Here is a 25594-nt window from a genome sequence, read left to right on the forward strand (position 1 = left end):
AACAAACAAACAAACAAACAAACAAACAAACAAACAAACAAACTGTCTAATTGTACTCAACTATCTAGTAGCGATGACTCATCGAGCAGTGATGAACATGTAACTTCTGAAACTGAAATGAATGGTCCAAAGCGTATGGCTACCAGAGCCAGTCTTGCCAAAGAACATCCGATAAAAAATGCTAAGGAACTACAGGTCGGACTCGATTATCCGGAGTATCGATTTTTTTTTCACTCCGAATAATCGAATCCTCCGAATAATCGAATCACTAAGAAAAAAAAAATGAAATTTTCGATAAAAGCACTTAAATATAATCTGTTTTTGTTGTTTGATTTATATGATGCGGTGGCGTAGCCAGAAATTTTTTTCTAGGAACAGTAGGGCTCTTTACAAGAAAAAAAAATTTTCGACCAGCATACACAGAAAAACACTTTTTCAAACAAGGGGGGTTTCTTAAATACGTTCAAAATTGCAAAACCATTCATATTGTATATTGCAATACCAAATTATCTCAGATTTATGCATAAAAATTGAAAAACAAGAACATCAAAAAACAAATTCCGGATAATCGAGTCCAAAATTCCGGATAATAGAATCCCGGATAATCGAGTCCCCGGATAATCGAGTCTCCGGATAATCGAGTCCGACCTGTATATGATTGGGCTCAAAATCGGAAAGAAGAGCAGCTTACACAAATCTTCTTTTGCTATTCAACTACTGAGGAATATGATATCATTGCACAAGAACTTAACCAACTTTTTTCAAGTGCAAAAACAGTTCAAGTCACTCAGAAATATTACTCGTTTATCCCTATCTCTGAAACACAAATTGAAGTTAGATGAGAGGGCTTTACCCATTAGCCGGGCTTAGCCTAGTTTTACATAAATTCGTTTTATTTATTTTTTTAAATAATTTATTTTTTATCCAAAAATTTTCCGTTTTGAGGCATTGTGCAAGAAATTACAAACAATATGCTGCAGAACATATCCAAAAATTAAAAACATCAATTTCGCTGTTTTCAAGAACAATGAACTTCAAATTTTCATTTAAAAATTTCGTATATATTTTTTTTTACCGTGCATACTTTTTTAAATACTTTAGTATATAGGTTTTGGTCAAACAATAAACAATTCAGCAACGATTCACTCAATCAAAATAAAATATTTCTGGAATGGAGAAGCACGAAATATGCTTGAAAAGGGCCTATTTTACTTTTTTTATTTGAAAATTTTATATAAATATGAGCATATCTCGAAATTGATGCAACCTAGAAACAATTTACTTAAGAACTTTTCGATTGCAATTTTTCTGTACTTTCAAATAATCACATAAAAAATATTGTTTTCCTCTATTTCGATTTTTTTTCAAAATCTGTAATTTTTTAAAAAATCATACCTTTTTTGTCCAAAATTCTTCCATTTTGAAACATTGTGCAATAAATTACATAAGTTGTCCCCTAAAACATATCCAAAAATAAAAAAATCAAAACTGCGTTTCTGGAGAAAATCGATTTTAAAATTTTGTTTTTGAAATAAAAAATAATCTGTAACTTTTTTTACCGTGCATATTTTTCTCCATATAGTCCTAAGCAATACCTATAACTTTGTAGAAGATCTCAAATCGATCGGACAAACCGTTTTCGAGTTACAGTTTTTTAAAGATTTGTTATGCATTTTCCGATACGCCCTTTTCAAAAATAAGGTGAGGTTCAATATGGCGGTCTGAAGGTGCAAAATGGCATTTTTGGTCATAAAGAATCTGTATGCAAATTTTCAGGCGATTCAAAAAATACAAAAATTCAATTAAAATAAAATCGTCATGTTCGGTGGAATTGCTCAATAAGGACCTTCAACTTCAAGAATTTTGTTATGAGGAACTCGTGGTAAAACTCCTAAAGCAAATCATTTTATAATTTTTGACAGAATTTTAGAATGAATGTCCCAAGAATTCTTCAAAAACTTTTTTTTCAGAATTAAAAAATAAATCGCCAGAAAACGCCATAAAAAAACAAGAATAATCTTTGAGGAATTTTCCATGCAAAAGTTTCTGAACGAATACGTGGTGGAATCATCGGCAATATTTAAGCAGAATTTTCTGGGGAACTGGGTAACCTTGCTCAGTTTTTATATATTTTTGTAATAAAAAAATCCATAGTAAAATTTCTACACTTATTGTATTCAAGAATTACTGGAAGAACCTTAATGAAAATGAATCATTGAGAACTTTCTTAAGAAATCTCTGATGGAATCAATGAAGGATTTGATTTCACATAGAATCTTGGAAGAAATGTAAGTAGTACAAAAATGTTTTTTGCATAAATATTTGGATAAAGTTCTGCAGAAAATCATATTAAAATTGCTGGAGAAATGCAAAGAATTGTTTTTCAGGTTTTTGAACGAGTACCTGCACGATTAATTTTTAAAGCATTCCAAGAATTATAACTGGATTGTTCTCTAAAACGACCGCTGAATGAACTCATGAAAAAATTCTGAAATATTTTATGAATCTCTAGACTCTGGAAAAATATAAGGTAAATGGTTTGAAGAATTCAAAGTTGAATCCACTTCATATCCTGGAGAAATTACATGGTGAAATTTGTGTACAAAGGCTTTACTTATTTCAAAAAAATAACTATTGGAGAAATTCAAAATAAATGAATTTAAATTTCCAACAATCCGGAATTCTTTGGAAACAACTCGTGGACATATTCCGGAGAAATTTTTCGATGAAATTCCTCAGGGAATTCTTAAAACGGGAATCCGTTAAGTCAATATTGATTAAATGATCCTAGAAACTCTTAGAAGAATCTCTGAAATCGCTTAAAAAAAACTGGAATCTCTGACATCACTTCTGAAGAAAATCTTAAAAGTTTTCAAACATCAATATCTGGTTTAGTTTTATAAATGAATACCAGGAGAGTTTAAGATGAGTCCATGGAAAAATTATTGGCGGAATCTCTGGGGGCATCCTCAGAATGATTTTGGTAGAAATCCGTGAAGAAATTCTAGGAGAAACATCAAATTCATGGAGAAATCATTTGAAGGATATCTGTTGGAATTCCTAAAGAAATAGCTCAATATTTCCTTCCTTCCATTCAGGGCTAATCTGAGTTTGATCTAGTCTTTTTGAATGCAAAGTCTAAATGAAGAATTATTAAAGTTTTCATAGAAAATTGAAGTGAGTAGCAGACTTTATTCCAGTGGGAGCGTAAATGCAACAAAAAAGAAGAAAAATGATGTACACAAATATACAGCAATGATAAAATGTTGGTTTTAACATTAGCTTATAGCTCACTCGATATCGATTTTGACTGTATTCAGTGATAGTAAACGCTTGCATTGCTTTGATTCAGTATTGGTTGGTGTTTGAATCTCGAAAAATGTGAATTGCAGTTCATAAACCATATTTTAAATAAAAAATGGAAAAATAAATGGGAGCCAATATAAGTTACGTTATAAGGAGGTAAAAAATACGTTATATCGAGTTACGTTATATCGAGGTATGACTGTAAGGCTGTTTCATCAAAAAGCAGCACATTCACCTAATTCTGAATTCTCATGTTTTTGGAGGATATCCTGTTCGCGGTATCCAGTGATGATGATTTTCCTTATGAGAATTCACCAAAGAAATCCATACATCATCTCCAACTCGTATAAAGTCCGAAAAAAAATTAAAAATATAGACAACATTATTAAAGACAACACTTAGCAGGAATTTTTGTCGAAAAATAAAGCTTATCTTCCATAGAAGGCATGGCTAAGATTTCTTCAGATGAATAGCTGTAATTTAAGGTGAAGGTAAATCGAAGCCAAACCTCAAATTTTCAAGAGCACGGATCTGGAGAACCATACATCCGTTTGAGCCGAAAGCTTAATCGATTGTTCACTCGCTGGTGGTGTAAAAAAATGGAACAAAATCGACAGTTTTTTTTTTTATTTTTTTTTTTGCTTAAATAAGTTTATATCTAAAGCAATATTTTTCCAAGAAAACTTATTATTTCATAAACCATTTGATTAATTTCTAACAGATTTATAATAAAATCTTTCTAAAACTCTCGGATATTCTTTATAGAATTTAGTATAATTAAAGGGTGGCTTCAGAACTCTTGCAAATCTCTTTGAAATTAGTCAAATAATATTGGGGACTTGTTCATACTTTCAAAGCGAATTCCTCTTGGTGGACATGCATTCCTTCTATGTCTACTTTTCATTAGCAAATTAATTTCAGAATATGTTACCGGATTTTTCTAAGAATGTTACTTAATCTTTCAACAGTTCAGATTTCCTTCACAATTTCTCCGAAAAAATAATTGATTCTGTCAAATTTAATACTGAGATATTTCACTGAAAGTTCTACTGTGAATTTCTTAAAAAAGTTTTCCAAAAAATGTTATTAAAAATTCTTCTGTGAAGTTTATCAAAAGTTCAAGTTCAAGTTGCTTCAAAATTTACGAAATACATGACGAATTGCGTCCAAAAATTCTTCTATGTTTTCTTTTCTGGAAATTTTGCATCAAATCCCCGGAATATGAAAAAAAAAATTAATTTGAAATGTCTCTTACCTTCATCAAAAATTTATTGAAAACCACCAGGAAAATTTTGCTTCCAAAATTAGCAAAGCGGTAAAGAAATCTGTAGAGAAACATATAACAAAATAACTGGGAAGGGGGAAACGATTTATTAAGGTATTCATCAAAAAATTTGCATTGATCTTCCTTAAAACACTTCTTCAGAAATAATTATATCAATTTTCAGCAGATTCCATATTTTTGGTTTGTTTTTTTGTGCAATACGAGAGGGCGGAATTTCTAGAGGTTTCTAGAAATCTAGAAAAGAAGTCAGGGAAGGATAGAATTCAAGGAAAATTTCTCACAAGATCTGATGGAACTTGTTGAGAAATTTGTAAATTCATTATCCTGTAATTTACCTCTACAGAGAAGATTATAAACAATCACTTATCTTTCACTGTACGATTGCTTGTCTGCTTCAACATTTTGTTGTTTCTCCTTTCTGCGCATGACGCTTTGAGGAACTTCGTACAAAAAACCTTCCAAACTCCATAGAACAACATTGTAAAGAATCTTGAAAAGGTAAGTTAAAGGAATTTCGAAAATTTGCAAAATTCTTAAACGTATGGTTCCTGATTTCTGAAAGTCTATCAAAAATTTCCTCAATAAATTTCCAAAGTAATGCAAAAGATTACGGTAATGTTCTTAAAAAATACCGGCAATATTATTAATAAATACCGGCAATATTTTCGCATTAAACTTCTACAATATAAGGTATTCGATATTTAATCCGTAAAAAAAAGTTTGTTAGAAATTAATGAAGAAAGGAAAAAAAATGGATTCTATATCAATATGTTCACCATAATATCATGAAACTTCGGAGTTTATACAGAATATTATCTAAGACTTGAGTTAGAAATACTTTCAGTAAAAATTCCATCTGTTTTAACACCAATCATTTTCTATTATAAAAGACAAAGAAACAATAACAAGAATTTTCTTAGCAAATCCTACAAGGACCACTTAAGCTTTTCGGCGAAGTACATTGTCAACAAGTTTCTGAAATTCTACGGTATAATTCTTGAATTGTAAGAAAGGAATTAAGTATTTTTTTCTAAACTATATAGAAGCTGCAATTATTTAAAAAAAATACCAGCAAAGTTATTTCAAACATTTTGTTGTATGTGTATGTCTGGTAATCTCATAGGGAAAAATTCGTAGAGGAATTTATAAAGCAATCCTTAAAATATATTGTGATGTTTCTGGAGTGGTTTCAAACCAAAATATAAAGAGTAGATTAACTTTTAAATGTTATTTATAGAAGAATCCTGAGATTACCATTTGGAAAAAATGGAGTTATTTCTAGAACCTAAAACAATACTTGATGCAACTTTTGAAAAAAATTGGAGAAGTTCCAGTAAGAATTGCAAAATTTTAGTAAATCTTATGAAAAATTTGTTTAAAAATTTCCCGAAAGAATCGTTAGTGCGATTTGAAAAAAAAATCTGTGGAAAAAACTCAAATGAATCTCTTGTATTTTTTTTTTTTCTAAAGAATCTTAAGGAGAGCATAATAAGATTCTCTAAGAAATCCATGAATAAATTACTCGCGAAATCTTGGAGTATTTTCGCGGAATATTTTTGAAAGAACAGTTGACCGTATTCCGCAAGGAACTTTATAGGAATGTTATAATTCTTTAAACATTTCTTAGTAAGACGTTTTTGAAGAAAAAACATTTTTGAGATAGTTTCGAAGGAATGCGGGATGTGGCTCCTTGATTTTAGAGAAATTCAAAAAATAATTATCAGTGAAAAAACGCAAAAAAAAGAATCTTCGGAGAAATTCTCTGAGAAATCATGAACAACACTCTCCCGATTGAATTATTTCTAATTTATTTATTTTATTTAGAATCATTTATTTTCTTTTTTTGCAGGAAGTTCGGATAATTTTTGTTGCAATTTTTTACAAACAATCTTGTAAGGCGTTGCATGCTAGTCCGTTGTCTAGTGTGGTGCTCCCTTCAAAGGACAAAATGCCCACTGGAAGCATTAACGGGTCCGTGTCTTTTTTTATAACTTTTAGCACGAACTTCAAACGCAAAGTTGGAAGAACTGTTAGTGAATTTTTGTTTTATGTTTTGGAGAAATTCTCAGTAAGTCCTGGAAATCCTAAACAAATTATTAATGAACAAGTTAAAGATACCTTAGGCTAACAATTGGAATTCATATGTAATGGGTACGTACAGGATCTTCCAGGAAAAATGATTAAAAGAATCTATAATGCGTCTGGCGGAATTCATCAAGAGATTTTTAAAGTGATTCGATATAATTCTTCGAGAAATTTTCTGGTGGGATCAGAAAGTCTGGGAATTTATTTCCGTGGGAATATCAGAACGAACTCAGTAAAAACTGGTGAAAGAGTTCTTGAGAAACCTTCTCCAAAACATGTTTGAATACCTGAAAAGATCAAGGAAGAAACGCAAAGGTCAATTCTAGACAGATTTTTGACTGGATTACAAAAAGAATGAATCTTTTTCGTAGAGAACATTGAAATTTACAAATATCACTGATGTGCCACGAAATTAAACAACATAAAAATAAATAAAATCTGTTAAACTATGAAATTTGTGAAAACCGTGATTACTGCGACCGACATTACTTTTGTAAAGCCAAGATGAGCCAGCCACGGGCTGTAAATCTCGTTAATAAAGATAATAATAATACTTTTGTAAAACTAGTATTTGAGAACCACCCCCTAACAGCCTCCACAAAAAAATCCTAGCTACGCCAATGACAATTACCGATGTTCTAGGTCCTCCATGGACTTCATGGAATATAGGCCCAATGATCTACAAGCATCAGCAATCGTACATTGATGGTTTTAAATAATGGCATCGACTTTTGAGACTTAATGTGAGTAAACAAGATTATTTAATTGATTTATCCGGATTTTTTGGTTCTCCAAGGACTCCATCGAATATAGGCCTTACGATCTATACGTAACCAGTGGTCTATCGATAGTTTTTAGTTGTGACACAGAGTATAAATCATTCACATAAGTTGAAGGAGTACTATTATTTCTAGTAATGTACTAAATACCAAATTCGTCAATATATAACAAATAATGCTCGTAGATTGGATGACATAGATTTCATGAAGCTTTTGTATGCCTCAGATTTTCCAGAAACAATTTTTCCGACGCACTCCATCCAGATTTCACAACTACATTCAGCTTACATCATTGAATTACTAAGGGCACGTGTTGCACGAATATTCGTCACTTTGTCACTTGTTAGGTAAATAGATCAAAGGACCTATGTTTCAGGAAGTTCTTGGAAGACCCAGAACATTTCTTAAATGATAGCAACGTATTGCTCTGAACTTCGTTGTATATTTAAAGATTATCAAAGCTTCGAAGATCACGCTTGTAGACCTGGAGAATGTATTCCAGAGTATTCTGAAGTTCAGGGCAGGCATGAACAATACAATGCATTGATATTGTATAGCAGTCATTCCATGAAAAACCAATCTAGTGGGTCACCAAATTCTATGAAAATTTTCTATTTTGTTCCTTATCCGAAATGTTTTTGGATTTTTTTTATTGGGATGACCATTTCCGAAGTAGGGTGACCAAAAAAATCGTTATTTTGCAAAATTTTTATTATTATTTTTTTAAATTATAACTTGTGAACCGCTTGATCAATTTTCAATTTTCTTGAACGAATTGAATGCAAAATATTTTGACTTTTCAAAAAAAAAAATATAAAATTTCACAACAATTGTTACTTTTTACATGAAAAAAGAAATCTTTTTTTTTTCGTGTTTTGAAGAATTTGAGACAAGAGAGGCTATTGCTGTTCTTATTTTTTCTTGAAAGTTCAGTAAATTGTACGTTTCCTGTCAAAATTTCAGCAATGTATGTTTTTTAGTTTTTGAGACATATTTTTTGAAAATAAAAATCACTCTATTTTTATGGGTCTCAGCGCATTAGATTTTTTATTTTATTTTATTTTTTAATCATTACATTTGAACAACTTAACCGATTTCCAATCTTTTTTATGGAATGACAGCTTAAGATTTCAACTTTTAAATAAATATAGAACTCTGAAAACAAAAATGTTAACATGAAAACATCTAAAAATTTCCTAAATAACTAGGATTTTTTATATTTTTTCATGTTTTTTTTTCAGAGTTCTATATTTTTTTTGAAATTATAAGCTTTTATTCCATGAAAAGAGATAAGAAATCGGTTGAGCTGTTCAAAAGTTATGATTTTTTTTTAATGAAAAATCTAATGCGCTGGGACCTACAGTGTATGCCGATGAAAAATTACTGATTTTTATTTTCAAAAAAATATATCTCAAGAACTAAAAAACAAATAAATTTTAAAGTCAACTTAAAATTTTCTGAACTTTCCCGAGCCTTCAAAACACGAAAAAGCGGATTTTTTTTCATGTAAATAAACAATTTTTGTGAAATTTTATATTTTTCTTGAAAAGTCAAGTTCTCATTTTTTCTTGAAAGTTCAGTAAATTTTACGTTTACTGTCAAATTTTCAGCAATGTATGTTTTTTTAGTTTTTGAGGTATTTTTTTAGAAAATAAAAATCACTCTATTTTATGGGTCTCAGCGCATTAGATTTTTTATTTTATTTTTTTACTTTTCAATCATTACTTTTGAACAACTTAGCCGATATCTAATCTTTTTTTATGGAATGACAGCTTAAGATTTCATCTTTTAAAAATATATAGATCTTTGAAAACAAAAATGTTAACATGAAAACATCTAAACATTTCCTAAAAAACTAGATTTTTTTATATTTTGTCATGTTTTTTTTTTCAGAGTTCTAATTTTTTTTTTGAAATCTTGAGCTTTTATTCCATAAAAAGAGATAAGAAATCGATTGAGCTGTTGAAAAGTTATGATTTTTTTTTTTTTTTGAATAAAAAATCTAATGCGCTGAGACCTACAGTGTATGCCGATGAAAAATTACTGATTTTTATTTTCAAAAATATATATCTCAAGTACTAAAAAACAAATAAATTTGAAAGTGAACTTAAAATTTTCTGAACTTTCAAGAAAAATTTTGTCCCGAGCCTTCAAAACACAAAAAAGCGATTTATTTTTTCATGTAAAAAAAAACAATTTTTGTGAAATTTTATATTTTTCTTGAAAAGTCAAAATCCTTAGCTTTCATTGCTTCCAAAAAAATTGAAAATCGGTCAAGCGGTTCAAAAGTTATAATTTTTAAATAAATAAAAATTTTGCAAAATCGCAATTTTTCTGGCCACTCTGACTCGGAAATGGTCACCCTAATCAAAAAATCCAAAAACACGTGTATCCTTATTTCGGATAAAGAACAAAATATCACATTTTCACGGAATTCAGTGACCCACTAGATCGGTTTTTCATGGAATAGCTGATAGACTATACATGTCTGAACTAAACAGAGAACCAAAATTTCAAAACAAATCTCATTATTTCCCCGAAAATTATCATTCCAATACAAAATATTCCATTAAACCATATCAACCCAACGAACTTCATAAAATAAGTTACGTTAATCGAATTTACGTAAAAAAATACTTCGGTAATCAAGGTTTTATTGTAGTAAGAAATTTAGAATGAATCTCTATGAGTGCAATACGCCACTGCAAGAATTTTAGCTCAGTGTTTGACCTAAATTTGGAACACAGAATAAGTTATAAACAGTGAAGAAGTACTTGTTTTTAATTATGAATCGTGGTTTATGGTTAACCAGCCGAGTGGAAGTTTAACAACTACCGAAAAGCTAAATATTACATATACTCGCAATTGGATTAAATGGACAAATTGATGTGAAGACTTCCGAAAAAGTTACACGTCTTCTCAGTGAGAATCGAACTCCCGACACCCTGATCTCTAGTTAGGGCGTGTTACCCCTACGCCATGAGAGGACTCATGAACGCAGAAGTTAACCTGAATTCTATTTCAGCTCAATAATCACGTGGTCCTTTTTCGCAAAGTGCACCTCTTTCGGAAGAATTAGATGCCCATCCAAACACAACGCTTTCTATTTATATCCAATGCCTAGCCCGAGAGCGCATTATATTTTAGGTAATGAAATAGCACACTACACTAGCCAGCAACTGTACTGGCTGAGGTTTCTATTGTGTGGGCTTCCAATGAGTCGCAACGTTCTCAAACGACCGGTTACGGAACATGAGTCCGTTGCTCTATAAATACTTGTTTTTAATTATTATGAATCGTGGTTTACGGCTAACTAGCCGAGTGGAAGTTTAACAACTACCGAAAAGCTAAACATTACATATAACTTGCAATTGGATTGAAGAAGATGAATACCCATTCCCAGCCAATTGTCGAATAAATTCTATAAAGTGGTATTGTTCGAACATAGTTTGGTAAAAAAGAAGTTGATAATCAACACTCTATTATTATCTAGGGAAAGTGTTCCAGTTATGACCATAGTGGTTCCCTATTTGGACATGTGTGAAATTTTTGATAATTTTCACATTTTTAATCTTTTTGAATGTTTTAACATCAAGATATATCATAGATCTAACTACTACAACATACAAATATTTTCAAAATTAGAAGACATTAAACTAATAAAGTATGGCGAAATAGGGAACCACTATATCCTCAACTGGTACTCCTACCCTATATCCTAACTAAGATATTCCAAAACATATTGATTATTACATAAATCCAAATAATATTTAAAAAAAAAGACAATTTACACCGTCTTTAGCAGACTGAACAATTACGAACATTAAGGAGTGTATCGAAAAGTAGTCGCAAACTTTCAAAACAGTCTCGAACCTACAAACAATGTTTTGATCAGAAATGCTTTACAATGTATTTAAAAATGATGATGCGGTGATATTGTTTCAAGAAAGTGGAATTTTGCATGATAATTTTTCAAATTACTAACAGATGTCGATGAAAATCTTGCACACCTCTGAAAAAATTGATATGTTAATAAATGTGTTAAATTTTAAGAAAAAATGATTTTTATTTATGCTTATTTTATAACTCTCATGACGTATTGTAAAAAATATTTATTTAAATTCATTAACAAGCATTCAAGAGCAAATACAAAAATCAAAAAAAGTCGATTTTTAAGGACCTCATTTTTTGATTTTTTCTTTCTACACGTTAATGCTAATATCGAACGATTGTAATGAATAAAAAAATGTTTTTTGAATGGAAAAGTTTGTTTGCATAATTCTGAAGTAACGTAAGCAAAAAATGTTTCTCTATATAATTACCACTGTATGTGACAGAGCTTCAAAAGTTGAATATACAAAAGTGACTTTCTAAAACCGACCTTGTTCCAATAATTGAGCTTGTTTAGAGCAATAATTTATTTTTTTGAATTTCTTTTTAAGTGCTGTGTGAAGTAAACATATTTTCCGATAGAATAAGCTTTTCATCCTATTTTGTTTGATATACGCTTTGTTCAATACAAATCATCGAGTCTTCAGAGGACACTTCAAAAATGTAATTTTGTGCAAGATTTTATTTTCCATGCTTTATAAAACTTGTTGTATTTATATTAAGACTGCATATTATTCAATTTTTTTTATCTGCTTCAATTTTTGATGACATGATGAAGATTTGCGTGAAAAAAGCTTTCATAAAGATGAACTATGCTCTGAGATATACCGTTTTAAATGTTTGCGACTACTTTTCGATACACTCCTTAGGCAACGGACAAAACGGAACACCCAGAGATGAATTTTTCGTTTGACGAAAAATTTCCCCCAACTGGAGCGGGAATCGAACCCACGCTTTGTGACACAATACGCCTAAACGACTGACGCCGCTATCCGCAAGGCCACGAAGCCCACTATTTCGCGACATGTTTTGATTTTTCAACAAATTATGTGATACATCTGAACGGAAACTTCGAATCCTTACGTAAAATGTGTGTATGAAAAAGTCGTCCTGTAAGGGTTTAAAGATTTCAGTTTTGAATTTAAAATGCTTTAATCAACTTACCTTCAACTTGAACGGTTAAAGCTTGTGAAGTTGAAATGGAACCAACAGGCTGAAAACGAAAAAGAGAAAACCTTCAATAGAGAGGCAAACAAACGAATCCTATTATAGAGCAATTATATGACTAATTTTAGCATTTCTGCATAAATGGTACAATCGCGAGACTGGACAAGACAGTGACGTAGACGCATAGCAGCTATTCCTCCGAATGAAACCTGTTGACGACAAGCGAAATGCAAAAGTAGATACGGTATCAACCAACGAAAAATGCGAAGACGACGGGGCGGACCGTTCACTATAAATACCCAGCTATTTCTCCCATTTTTGTTTCGAAATATCCTTCCCATCAAGCAATGGCCCTGCAGCTCGTCCTTTTTTTCGGCGAGAAGCAACAGGTGCGGACAAGTGTGTGCAAAATCGCGATTTCAGATCCCAGTCGGTTTGGGCGATTGTGCCAAGAAATTGATCCGAATGGGAGAATGGGGCCGAAGGGAGAAAGCATTAAGGATAATTGTACGACCTCGAACAAATGGGATTTGCTTTGCTGGTGCTTTCGCTGTCGCCTTTCTGCGGTGGAAAGGCAGAGGGCTTGGATACCGGGTAGCATTTAAAGAGATAACAACGTAAACTGGGAGGTTTGGTAAACAGAAGGTCGATGACCCGGACAATATCTAATGGGTGACGATATGGTACTTTGGGAAGATATAATGTTGTATGAAAAAGTAGTATTCAAAATGTTTTTTTTTTTCGATAGTATAATACCATTCGTCAATAAATGAATTGCTGATTCTGAAATCAAGTCATTAGGCCGAAGTTCATAGGATCGTACTTTGCGCTTTTTGTCCCCCTCTATAAATTTACAGAAGGGCGTAGTATCATTTTACCAATTTTCTATTCGGGACTACGAAGCTGCTGCTGTTTTCCTCGGTTTTCTGTGAGAAAAACAAGGAGAGATATATTTTTTGCTTTTTTTTCACGCTCACGATGACAGTTCCTTACGAGGTTTTCTATAAGTGCGAGTGCTTTGTAAATCTCTTTTTGTTTCGTAAGGACTGTTCATTTAAGAAAGTGGACACGTGTTTTTTACAGTAAACTGTTTATTTTCGAACAAATTCATGAGTTTACCTAAAATACATGGAAATCAACGTAATTTCGATCAAATTTGAACTTTTATTGAGCATTGCTGGAGAATGCTCTTACTTTTCTTTTGATACCTCCCATAAAATTCTGCACAACTTTTTTCGGAACTTTTCGAACTGCTTTTTGAACTGCTGACCACATTTTCTTGAAAAAATCGATGGAGCTTGCTTCTCTTCCATCCTTTTTAAGATGCCGTTTTATTATTGCCCAATATGTCTCAATGAGGCGTAGTTCTGAGCAATTTGATGGATTCGATCATTTTTCTACAAACTCGACTTATTCCTTCTTGAGTATCTCCAAAGTAGCTGAAGCATAGTGAGCCGATGAGGTCTGGCAAAAACAATGGAGGCATGGTATGCTTTCAGTAGATGGGCAGAAGCCATATTTAATGCATTCAGATCTGTAATTTCCGCCGTTGATTGAACCCGTCGTGAAATATGTAGTACTTTCATACCGCAGGAGCAAATTGCTTGCCATACCAAATCATTTTTCCCAAATTTTTCTGTTGGGATGTATCGTACGTCGTCAGGAATATCTGTTTTGGCCACAGCGTTGAAAAAATTCAATTTGGACACTTCGCGATTTAAGCCAAATCTCGGAACGGCAGTTTTTCTGTACACCATTTGTGCAGAAAAAAAATTGAGAGTCGCCATGTCAATTCGACCCATCGTTTAGAATTTATTATTTTGACGTAGAAGTACGTCTCTCTTCTCTATACAGGAGTGAAATTGGAATTTCAAAACCAAGAGCGTTACGTTGGCATGAAATATTTTAAACTTTTATAACTTTTCGCTGGCTTAACGAAATTTCTTGATTAGCATCTCAATCGAAAGCCAAGACATCAAAGCTTCATGTCGTTTACTTACTGAATCCCACATACCTGTCCAAATAGTTTAATAACTGTTTTAAAAGAGAACGTTGATTTCAAGCAAATCTATAAATAGGGGTGGCTAGAGAAAATTTGACGTCATTTGCTTTTCACTCTCCGATTGGCTCGCATCTCAGCAGGCGACAGATCGGCTTGTTCTGACCGGGCGTGCTTCTCAGGCACAGACATCGATAGCGAAGGACGCCCCCGTTTGTCTTGCTTCGCTCAAATCAAACTGTCGAGCGAGCGAGAGAAGATGCCGTCCGAAGCTAAAGCCATCACCGCTGCCGCCGCCTAGAAGAAGAAGAGGAAGCAGTCCACAGGAGAAATTGCGGTCGAACTGTGAACACGGTCGGGCGAGTCATTCTCGCTTTGTGATTCACCGCTTGTTTGCGTTTACCCAGCCATCGTCATCGCCGCCGCAAACTTCATCGGTTCACCCGCGCTTAAAAATTTCGACTCGTGATGAAATCATCATTGGTGGTCAAGAAGCAATCCCGTTAGGAGCAAATCCCAGAAGCCCCCTGAGTTTTGCTGGTCCGAGCAGTTATCCGTAACAACATCGAAGCTAACAAAGCCATCGGTTCTTTTCAGAGCCATCAAATTTGTGGAAAAGAGTTAAAAGAGAAATATTTCCGACTTTATTTATAACTTCTAGTATTCCTAAATCAATTTCACGGCCTCATACAAAATTTCATTTGTCGTGAATAATTTAGGACTCAACCATTTGAGATTGTACTCGTGGACGCTGCTGCACTGCCGTCGGGGTGAGTGCTCAACATTTCACAACGATTGCAAAATAGAGTGGCTTTTCCAACAGCGCCTTTTATGTTCCATATTTTATGGGAACACTTTGATTAGGAAAATTATCCCATGTGACGAAATTGCGACATATTAAGAATGCTTTTGAAAAGACATTCTCATTGAACAATTGTAATAATTTTGGCACCCATGGATCAGAAATTTACCGTCATAATAAAGAAAACTATTAATTATCAATAGCTCGTATTGAATATTTAGGGAATGCCAATCATTCCAACAATTCATGTTCGACCAATTTCTCACGTATTAGTATTCTCTGCAATTTTCAAGTAATTCCAAGCAAAACACATTATTGGCACATACCCATTTCCCAGATTGGTCGATCAGAAAGCGAAGAGCACAAAAGGGAGGAGCATCATCTGCTATTCCAAGGTTATAAAACATGCTGCCTTCGTTGGATTCAGTTTCATTCCATTTCCGCTTTCGAGCTGGTAAGAGCTCCTCCGAACTTGCTTAGCGAGAAGTACCTCGCTGCTAGAAGCCTGCTGAGCTGTTAATCCAGAATCTGGTTTGTGAAATCGCTCAAGATTTCAAGATTGAGCTACGTTTCCAGATTTCAACTAAATCCCTGTGTACGCTACTCTGTTGCTGTTGTGTACCCATGAAATATTAAGCTTGTTTGTCGAATAAACAGAGAACTTATTCACATCTTCTTCTTCTTCTTCTTGGCATTAACGTCCTCACTAGGACAGAGCCTGCTTCTCAGCTTAGTGTTCTTATGACACTTCCACAGTTATTAACTGAGAGCTTTCTTTGCCAAAGTTTCCATTTTTGCATTCGTATATCGTGTGGCTGGTACGATTATACTCTATGCTAAGGGAAGTCAAGAAAATTTCCATTACGAAAAGATCCTGGACCGACCGGGAATCGAACCCAGACACCTTCAGCATGGCTTTGCTTTGTGACCGCGGAGTCTAACCACTCGGCTAAGGAAGGCCCCAACTTATTCGCATGCATTTGCAACTTTTTCGATTTTTCATACAAAATGACCAACTTTGGTAAGTTAGATCTCAGTTATTTATGGAAATATTTTCGAATGAAACCTTCACAGAACATCAGATGTAACTTGAATTTTAACATATATTTTTGAAAATTTTTCCAATCACAAGTTTATAAGTAATAACGGTTTGACTAAACTGTAATTTTCGACGAAAAATTCAAAACTTTTTATCTTAAAATCTGATAGCCTTACACAAAAACTGTCTTCAGCAAACTTATTCATCTCGTCAACTTTTCTGAAGATACCATGAAGCTATTCCTTCAATATGTTTAGTTATGTCAATCATAAAAAATCGTCAAAAAATTCACTTTAGTCAAACCGTTACTGCTTTTCAACATGTGATTGGAAAAATCACTCAAAAACATATGTTAAAATTTAAGTTATGTCTGATATTCTGTTAAAATTTCATTCAAATCAGTCCATAAATAACTGAGATATAGTTTATCAAAGTTGGTCACTTTGCATGAAAAATCAAAAGAGTTGCAGTTTTTATTTCTCAGCGAAGAATCACACCATCAACGAAAATAGCGCGAAAGCAATAACCAATCGCGTGCGAGTAGCGAACGGAGGGACGAAACAACCAAGCGAGAGCCCCACCACTCGCCATCGGTGAACGAAGCTCGAGCAAATAAAACCACTGGTTGTTCTGCTCCCAGCTCATTCACAAATCGAACGGCATAACGAACGGATCAAGCAGCGGAGCAGCAAAGAAGAGCGCGTGAAAGCCACAGCAGTGTGCGAGTAGCGAACGGAACCAGAGAGCGAAAGCAACAACTGAAAATCATTCAGTGGACGGATTAGTAGTCAGCGCCAACCGGCGACCTGTTGGAAAGTAACGCCAGCAAAATATACACCATCTGCCTCTCCTTACCATTCATATTCTTGTACTTGATGAATTCAATGAAATGGTTTGGTTTGGCGATGGAGCAAAGAGTTATTAAGGATGATTTTACTTAACAAAGAGTTGTTGATAAATATTCCAATCAATAAGAGTTGTTTCGAAAAAGTTCACTTTTATCAGAAATTTCTGCTTTACCAGAGAGTTGTTAATGAAATTCCTGTAGCAAAGGGTCGAGTTTTTCCCCACGAATATTTCCAGCCAGGACCAGTCATGGAGGACAATCCATCCCGAGCATCACGGCCCCCGCTTCTAAAATTCTCGAGTACGGAAATTGGAATATTAATATATAATGCTCATCTTGTACATCCCTTGCCAAGACATCAATTTCATGTAGCCTATTTCTCAGATTAACGCAATAGACTAACATGTAGAAAAATTTCAGATCAATAGTTGCTTATTACAATTGGTCAGGAAACAGTTTATTGAACAGTATTTAAAATCTGTCGCAATTTTAATACATTTTCCAATTTATTACTCGATAATTTAGGAAGTGTTCCCCCATTATATGATAAATCAATGATGCTGTTAGAAATACTATACAATGCTGAGTAGCATGATGTTATTACGGTCCGACGGTGCTGCAGTGGTAAATTCTCAAATTCATGTAATTATGTGGGGTAAATTATGTGAACCAAATTGTAGTATACCGCGATATTTAGATCATTATAGATAAATCAGTAAATATCATCCAATAAAACCTTTTATGAACGTATGTTGGCCCTGAAAAGGGCCGATTGAGCTTGGATGCTGTGACCACGAGTTTACCACGAGGCGAAATCTAGAAGCGCGGATCGGTCAACCTAGAAATCTTGAGCGATTTCACAGACCAGATACTGGATTGGCAGCTTGAAGAATGACAGCTCAGCAGGCTTCTAGCAGCGAGGTACTTCTCGCTGAGCAAGTTCGGAGGAGCTCTTACCAGCTCGAAAGCGGAATTAGAATGAAACTGAATCCGACGAAGGAAGCATGTTTTATAACCTCAGAATAGCAGATGATGCTCCTCCCTTTTGTGCTCTTCGCTTTCTGATCGACCAATCTGGGAAATGGGTATGTGCCAATAATGTGTTGGGCTTAGAATTACTTGAAAATTGCGGAGAATGCTAATGCGTGAGAAATTGGTCGAACATGAATTGCTGGAAGGGTTGACATTAACTAAATATTCAATAAGAGATATTGATAATCAATAAGTTTCTTTATCATGACGGTAAATTTCTGATCCAAGGGGGCCAAAATTATTACAATTGTTCAATGAGAATGTCTTTTCAAAAGCATTCTTAATATGTCACAATTTTGTTACATGTGATAATTTTGCTAATCAAAGTGTTCCCACAAAATATGGAACATCAAAGACGCTGTTGGAAATGCCACTCTATTTTACAATTGTTGTGGAATGTTGAGCACTCATCCCGATGGCACTGCAGCAGCGTCCGCGATTACAGTCTCAAAATGTTGAGTCATAAATTATTCATGACAAAAGAAATTTTGTATGAAGCTGTGAAATTGATTTAGGAATATAAGAAGTCATATATAAAGTCGGAAATATTTCTCTTTTAACTCTTTTCTACTTATTTGATGACCCTGAAAAGGGCCGATGGCTTTGTTAGCTTTGATGCTCTTACAGATAAATAACACTGCGGGATGTTATCAGTTGATTGCCATGGTCAAACGGGGAATGTATAAATTTGAGCAATTTATTTGCTTATTTGACGAACCGAAAGTTTCGTGGCGTGGATGGCGCACAACAGTAACAGGTAGTGAATCACCGGGCTTAAGTCGAAATCTGATGATGGCGGCGATGACGATGGCTGGGTGAACGCAAACAAGCGGTGAAGCACAAAGCGAGAATGACTTGCCCGACCGTGTTCACAGTTCGACCGCAAATTTTCCTGTGGACTGCTTCCTATTCTTCTTCTTCTTCTTCTTGGCGGTGGCAGCGGTGATGACTTTGGCTTTGGACGGCATCTTCTCTCGCTCGCTCGACAGTTGGATTTGAGCAAAGCAAGACAAACGGGGAGGTCCCTCGCTATCGATGTTTGTGCCTGAGAAACACGCCCGGTCAGAGCAAGACGATCTGTTGCCTGCTGAGATGCGATCGAAGCGGAGAATTGAAAGCAAATGACGTCAAATTTTCTCTAGCACCCCTATTTATTAATTTGCTTGAAATCAACGTTCTCTTTTAAAACAGTTATTAAACTATTTGGACAGGTATGTGGGATTCAGTAAGTAAACGACATGACCCTTTGATGTCTTGTCTTTCAATTGAGGTGCCATTCAAGGAATTTCGTTAAACCAGCAAACAGTTATAAGAGTTCAAAATATTTCATGCCAATGTAAGGCTCTTGGTTTTGAAATTCCAATTTCACTCCTGTATAGAGAATTTTTATTTTACTTTCAAACTGTGCGGCATAATCAAATGCAAACGCATTCAGTTCCCGATGGTTAGTGCCTATGCTTTAACTGTTCATAAGTCGCAAGGTGGAACTTTCCCTGAGGTCGTGTACGACTATGACAAAAGGCAGGATCAGCAATTGGTATATGTTGGTTTGTCGCGGGTTACTTCCCTGCAAGGACTATTTTTGACAAACTCTACCAATTCTTCCCAGTTCCATCACGCCAAAGGCAGCAATTCCAAGGGTTGACTTGAGGAATGAGCTGCAGCGCTTAGGCAATCATCGATTAGTGACGCTTTGAGACGAACTGCGTAAAATACTGGATCATAGCGGCCAAGCCTGCATATTGATGAGTATCAATGTACAGAGCCTAAATGCTCAAGCAATGGATATTGCTACACACCAAAGCACTGGACCGATTCAATCGATTATCACGATCGAAGCACCCGAGCTATCAAACATCTAATCTACTGGAGGAGTTTGGTGAACTACAGCTGGAGCCAGAAACCGATCACCCAACCAAGCAACACAAGGAAGCAACGACCAAACAAACAAATTCAATCATCTGGCATTATTCCTGGAACACCATACACTGGTTCTCGAAACCACAGAACGACAAATGGTTCTTTTCAGGACTACCAAAATGAGTCCAAAAAGAGTTAACTTCTGAAAACTTCATCTGATCAATAACAACACAAAACTAGTACACTTACAAATTCATGCACATGACAAATCAAATTATTAATCATCGTAGTTCTACGTCAACCCCGCGGTAATGTAATAGACATTACCCACCCCAATTTTTTTAATGTCAACTTTTGTCTGCTGTCAAAATAAACACTTGAGATTACACTGAAACAAAATTTTATTTGTTTTTATGGAATTTTTACACCAAAATGCTAATATTTAGGTGTCCACTTTCTTAAATGAACAGTCCTTAGTCGCGTATACGCATGCTAATGCTCATCACTTGTCAGCTACTACTAATTTTCGATTTGTTACGATTTTTTTTCCATCTTCAACACGACGCCCAGCTATCCATCTTTCCTATAGTGCAGTTGTCACTGCAGTGCAACTCACTAGTTCGTTTGTCTATACTTGAGAGCGCGTGTTGATTTAATTACTGACCGTCATCGTTGTCGTCGGAGTGCTCTTGATTATTTGTTATCTCTGCCTGCAGTAACATGCTTCCTTTTTTTTCAATCGAAACATGGCGTTGTCGTGTGGCGAGCAGAAGCCACCACTGTCAGCTATCTCGAATGTTGTTGTGACAATATTATTTATCTCATTCCAAGATCGAGTGAGTCGGGTGAGGCAGTAGCCCATCGATACAATCTTGATATGTGCTATCACTCTATCTATATGTAACATTTTTTTTCTATAGCTTCCGATGGGCCCTCGGGCTGAATCCGGTATGTCCAGATTGGATGTTACAACAATGGCGAACAGTATTCTGTGTACAAGTCCTTCTGGAGTAGACCACTTCGGCGTAATGACCGACTCCCACCCATCGCCCATCGGTTATCCTCGACCAGGCGACACTGTTCACAACCGGTTGCAAATGCACCAGCGACAACAACAACTACCCTCTGATGCATGGGCTTAGCTAGAAGGGGCAGAGTAAAAAAATCTCAACGAGGATCAATCTCGTGTTTGAATTTTTGAAAGACTGTCTCCAACACTCTTATATTGATAAAATAATTGAGTCATGATACGGTTGTATGGATGGTGTTATTAGCTGAGAGCTTTTTTCTTGCCAAAGTTGCCATTTTTGCATTCGTATATCGTGTGGCAGGTACGATGATACTCTATGCCCATGGAAGCCAAGGAAATTTCCATTACGGAAAGATCCTGCACCGACCGGGAATCGAACCTAGACACCTTCAGCATAACTTTGCTTTGTAGCCGCGAACGATAACCACTTGGCTAAGGAAGGTCCCTCTAACCCCCCGTTACGAAAATCCCAGCAACGCCCATGACTCTGATGCTAGAGACACAAACAACAAGAAGGAAAAAAAATCGCCGATTCGTGCTCCTCCACTGACTAATCTGCATAAAGAGACACTCGTAATTATGATAATGGCTGTACGATTGACTGACCTGCGATGGACCGACCGACTCTGTATACACCATTGACGCCATAAAAATGAGGGAAAGTGAATAAAATTGGCGCGAGTTGTTAAACTGTGTTTTTTTCCTCTTTGTATTTAATCGCACTATGGCAGCACTATTGGAGCTATGCGATGTAGAGCGGACGATGGCGCTAAAAGGATGGGATTGTCAAATGGGACGTGAAAAGTGTAAGTTCAGTGACTGGGTCTCGGAACGCACTATTTTAGCTCCCTGGTGACTGGCAAATGGTTGACCAATGACTTGTTTTGTCACATCTTTTTTTGAAGACCATCACGGAGAAATGAGAAATGTAGATGACAGTTATTGTCTTTTATTTGATGGAGTCTCGCGGTCTTTATTTTAGTTCTTCGTGAAATTTCTGTAGTTTTTGGACTGTCGTATATCACGTTGTAACAGATGAACAGATAGTGACATATTGTGTTTGAATATGGTATTCACGACAATTTGAAATAGCTTATTCCCGTAGGGTGCTCAACTTTCCAGGCTACCAGAATATTGTGCAAAGTTTTACGTATAAGATGTCGCAAAAAGATCTCATATGTACAAAACTGGAAAGGATATACGGTATATTTTATTTGATGAAACATATCATGCCATTGGAGTGTGTAAATTTTATTGCGAACTGCTTCGTACTTTTATGCGACTTAATTCGTGATAACAAAGGTAATAGATTCGACATATTAACTAATATATGGGACGAAACGAAATGCACATATGAATTCGTTTTTGCGAGGAAACTCATCGATCAAACAATTTTATCCACCATGCATTGCGATTGTGATGCAATTTACGACTTTGTCGTAAACTATCATGGGATTTATGGTAGTCATTAGCCGCCCGCAGTTACTACTCCTTTATTGCAAGAACAGCTGTACTTACACAGGGAACCAAGAGACGCTACTCAGGATCAGTAGCATCTTCAATGTGTAAGTACCGGTGCTCTCATTATTATAACAAACAATAACGACGACGGCTGCGTCCGAATGTAGGTAAATTTTGGGGATGGGAGGGAAATGTTGACGTGTTACTTGCTTTATGAAAGCCGAGGAGTCCTCTGCACTCTCACAAGAAAACGCTGGGAGTTTGGACAAGGGAAAGAATACGTTATGGTTAACGATAAAGACAAACACGGATGAACGATACCGATAATGCGGTTACTACACGAACTGAACATGATCCTGATTTGCTACGTTGCTCGCCCACAAAGGAGCATGCTAAAGATTTAATCAATCAAACTCTACAGAAGCATTTCGTTATTTTTTTTTTTTTGTTTCATTGTTGTAAAAATACAATGAACCCACCGGATGGTTATTCGACATATCATTGTAAAGTACTAGCAGAATTATTGCGAAATAAATTACTGTAAGTAGTCACTAGAAAAATATCTTAAAAGTATGAAACGATACATCCCTTATAGAAACCAAACTGGAATCCCCAGACATTTTTTTTTTCCAAAATTCTCTTCTAGTTTTAGGATCTGTGTCGTTAATGAACATTGGTCATCTGGGTTTGAAGATATTCCAAAATTACTTGGGGGACCGACCCGTAACCAGAACCCCCGTAGATTTCTCAGGCTACAGAATTTTAATCGTATTCGGATATTTACTTTTCGGAACAATGCATTAATTACAGTATGTTGTGAAAAATTGAGGCAATTTGGTGCAGCCGTCTTTAAGTAATGAGCATTTAGGTTTCTGGAACCACGCTGGCCAATTAAAGATCTTAAAAACTTCAAAAAACATCATATTGCAATTTTAAGACATCTCCAAAAATTCTTAATTGATTTGTGTGATTTTTTTCAGAGTAGCTCCTTATTACCTGGGATTATATAGCTCACATTTTATTTTTTTGATAAATTAGCTTAGCTTAGCTTAGCTTAGACTGACTACACATATCAATGGTTGCTATTCCGTGATTGACCGAGGTCAGTGAAAATGCACAAAGAATCAACAAGAAGTTCGGCTGGGATTGGCCATAATCTTCTTCAGTGTGAATAATTCATCGCCTTTATTTATACAGGGTCAATAACGGCACCGGCCACGTCCTTGCAGTCAGGTGGGATTGGGGGAAGGAATGTTAGTGTGTAACCTTTGCTATTTGGAGACTGTGTTTGCCTCTGCATCTCCACAAAGGTTACTGGGAGGGATGTTTGTTAATGGAGGATCGTTGGGTCACAGGATTCGCTTTGATAAGCGATTAGACCATGATAAATAATTATTTATGAGTGTAGTAATAAATGAGTAGGTAATAATCACAGTAGGCAACGACTTAGGACAGACATGAAATAAATTGTAATGACTGACATTCAATAAATCATTATCAAACTGATTGGATGTGTTTCCTTCAATTCAGAAGTGGGATACAGCTAAAATTCTAAGATGATTTCAAGCAGCCAGAGCCCTTCGGATATGCAAGATTCGGAAAATTTCGGAACTGGTTTTCCTTTTGCGAATCAACAGACCTCAACCGAAGTTATCAATCATTCTGGAGCGCAAACATCATTGGGAGGAATTTCCAACAGGGCGAATGCATGTCGAACGGTAGCCAACGGTGGTTCAAGCGAATTCCATCAAGAAAAATTCTTTTCTGGAGAAGAACTTTCTCAGTCAATCAAACTGGATGAGTTATTTTTTCTACTGCCAAACTACTCTGGGACCAGCAGCGAAAATTTTGAATATTTCGAGAATGTAGTAAAGCAATTAAAAAAGGTTTTCAAGATCGACGATGAAATACTGAAGTTGCTCATTTTGAAACGCTTAACGGGAAACGCACAGCTTTGGTCCACGGCTCATCCAAATTTGATGCAAATGGATCTTCAAGATTTTCTCAGCAATATGAAGGAAGTATTTTCGGTTCCAAAAAGTTCATTACAACTATACAAGTATTTGGAGTCAAGAAAATGGAAGTTCGGTGAGCCTTTTGGACAGTATTGTATTGAAAAACAGATACTTGCGATGCCATTTCATCTTTCGGAGTCTGAACTGATCGAGTACCTTGTCGAAGGGATCCCGGATCTACAATTGAAGACTCAGGCAAGAATGCAAAAGTTTTCAAAAGTTGCAGATCTCAAAAAAGCCTTTTCGTTGATCAACCTTCGTCAGCAAGTCATGCCAGCTTCCGTTGTTCATCATAAGCAGCAACAAGATCGTCGTCAACAAGAACATCACACTGACCACCAATTATCTAGGAGAAATCAAACTTACTGTGGATCAAACCCGATTGGAGAAATTAACACCACAAAAGACAATCTGACTAAGCTGGACGTATTGGATGGACTGGTAGATTTAAAAGTTATTGATATTAAGCAACCGTTAAAAGCTCTTTTTGATACAGGTAGTCCTGTTTCTCTGATACATCTTAAATTTACGAAACCTGAAACAATTACTAAACATGATAAACGAAAAATTTATAAGGGTATCGGAGGAACACGATTGGCCATTTTAGGTAGTTTCAGTACTAATCTTTATGTTCAAAATGTTTCATTCAAGGTTAACTTTTTGGTTGTTCCTGATTCAACCCTGTCGTCATACGATGCAATTATTGGCCGGGATATGATTATGGAACCTGGAGTTCGAACAATTATTGAGAGAAACCACATAAAAATTTCTAGAACACCTGTAATTGAAAAAAATAATGCTGGACATCTTGATGAAATGATACCCGTTAATTCTGTTCTTGATGATTCAAAAATTTCGGTGAATGTTGGACACGTAAGTGATGATCAATTTGTAAAATTTATGGATGTTTTAAAAAGGCATTATTTATTTTCTGACAAACCTTTGCAACCTAAAACAAAATTTGAAATGAAAATTGATTTGAAATCAGGTACTCAG

General features: G+C 35.2%; 1 protein-coding gene across 3 annotated transcripts in view; it reads right to left on the reverse strand.

The window, feature by feature from the left end:
• Positions 1 to 25594, reverse strand: part of LOC5572215 (high affinity cGMP-specific 3',5'-cyclic phosphodiesterase 9A) — a 781628-nt gene that overhangs the window by 628149 nt on the left and 127885 nt on the right. For all 3 annotated transcript variants that reach the window (XM_021853022.1, XM_021853027.1, XM_021853028.1), the window contains exon 3: positions 12511 to 12559. The gene's annotated coding sequence lies outside the window, so the exon portion shown is untranslated. The remainder of the gene's footprint in view (positions 1 to 12510; positions 12560 to 25594) is intronic.

The sequence above is a fragment of the Aedes aegypti genome, chromosome 3, assembly GCF_002204515.2.
Source record: "Aedes aegypti strain LVP_AGWG chromosome 3, AaegL5.0 Primary Assembly, whole genome shotgun sequence".
In the NCBI taxonomy this organism is placed as follows: Eukaryota; Metazoa; Arthropoda; class Insecta; order Diptera; family Culicidae; genus Aedes; species Aedes aegypti.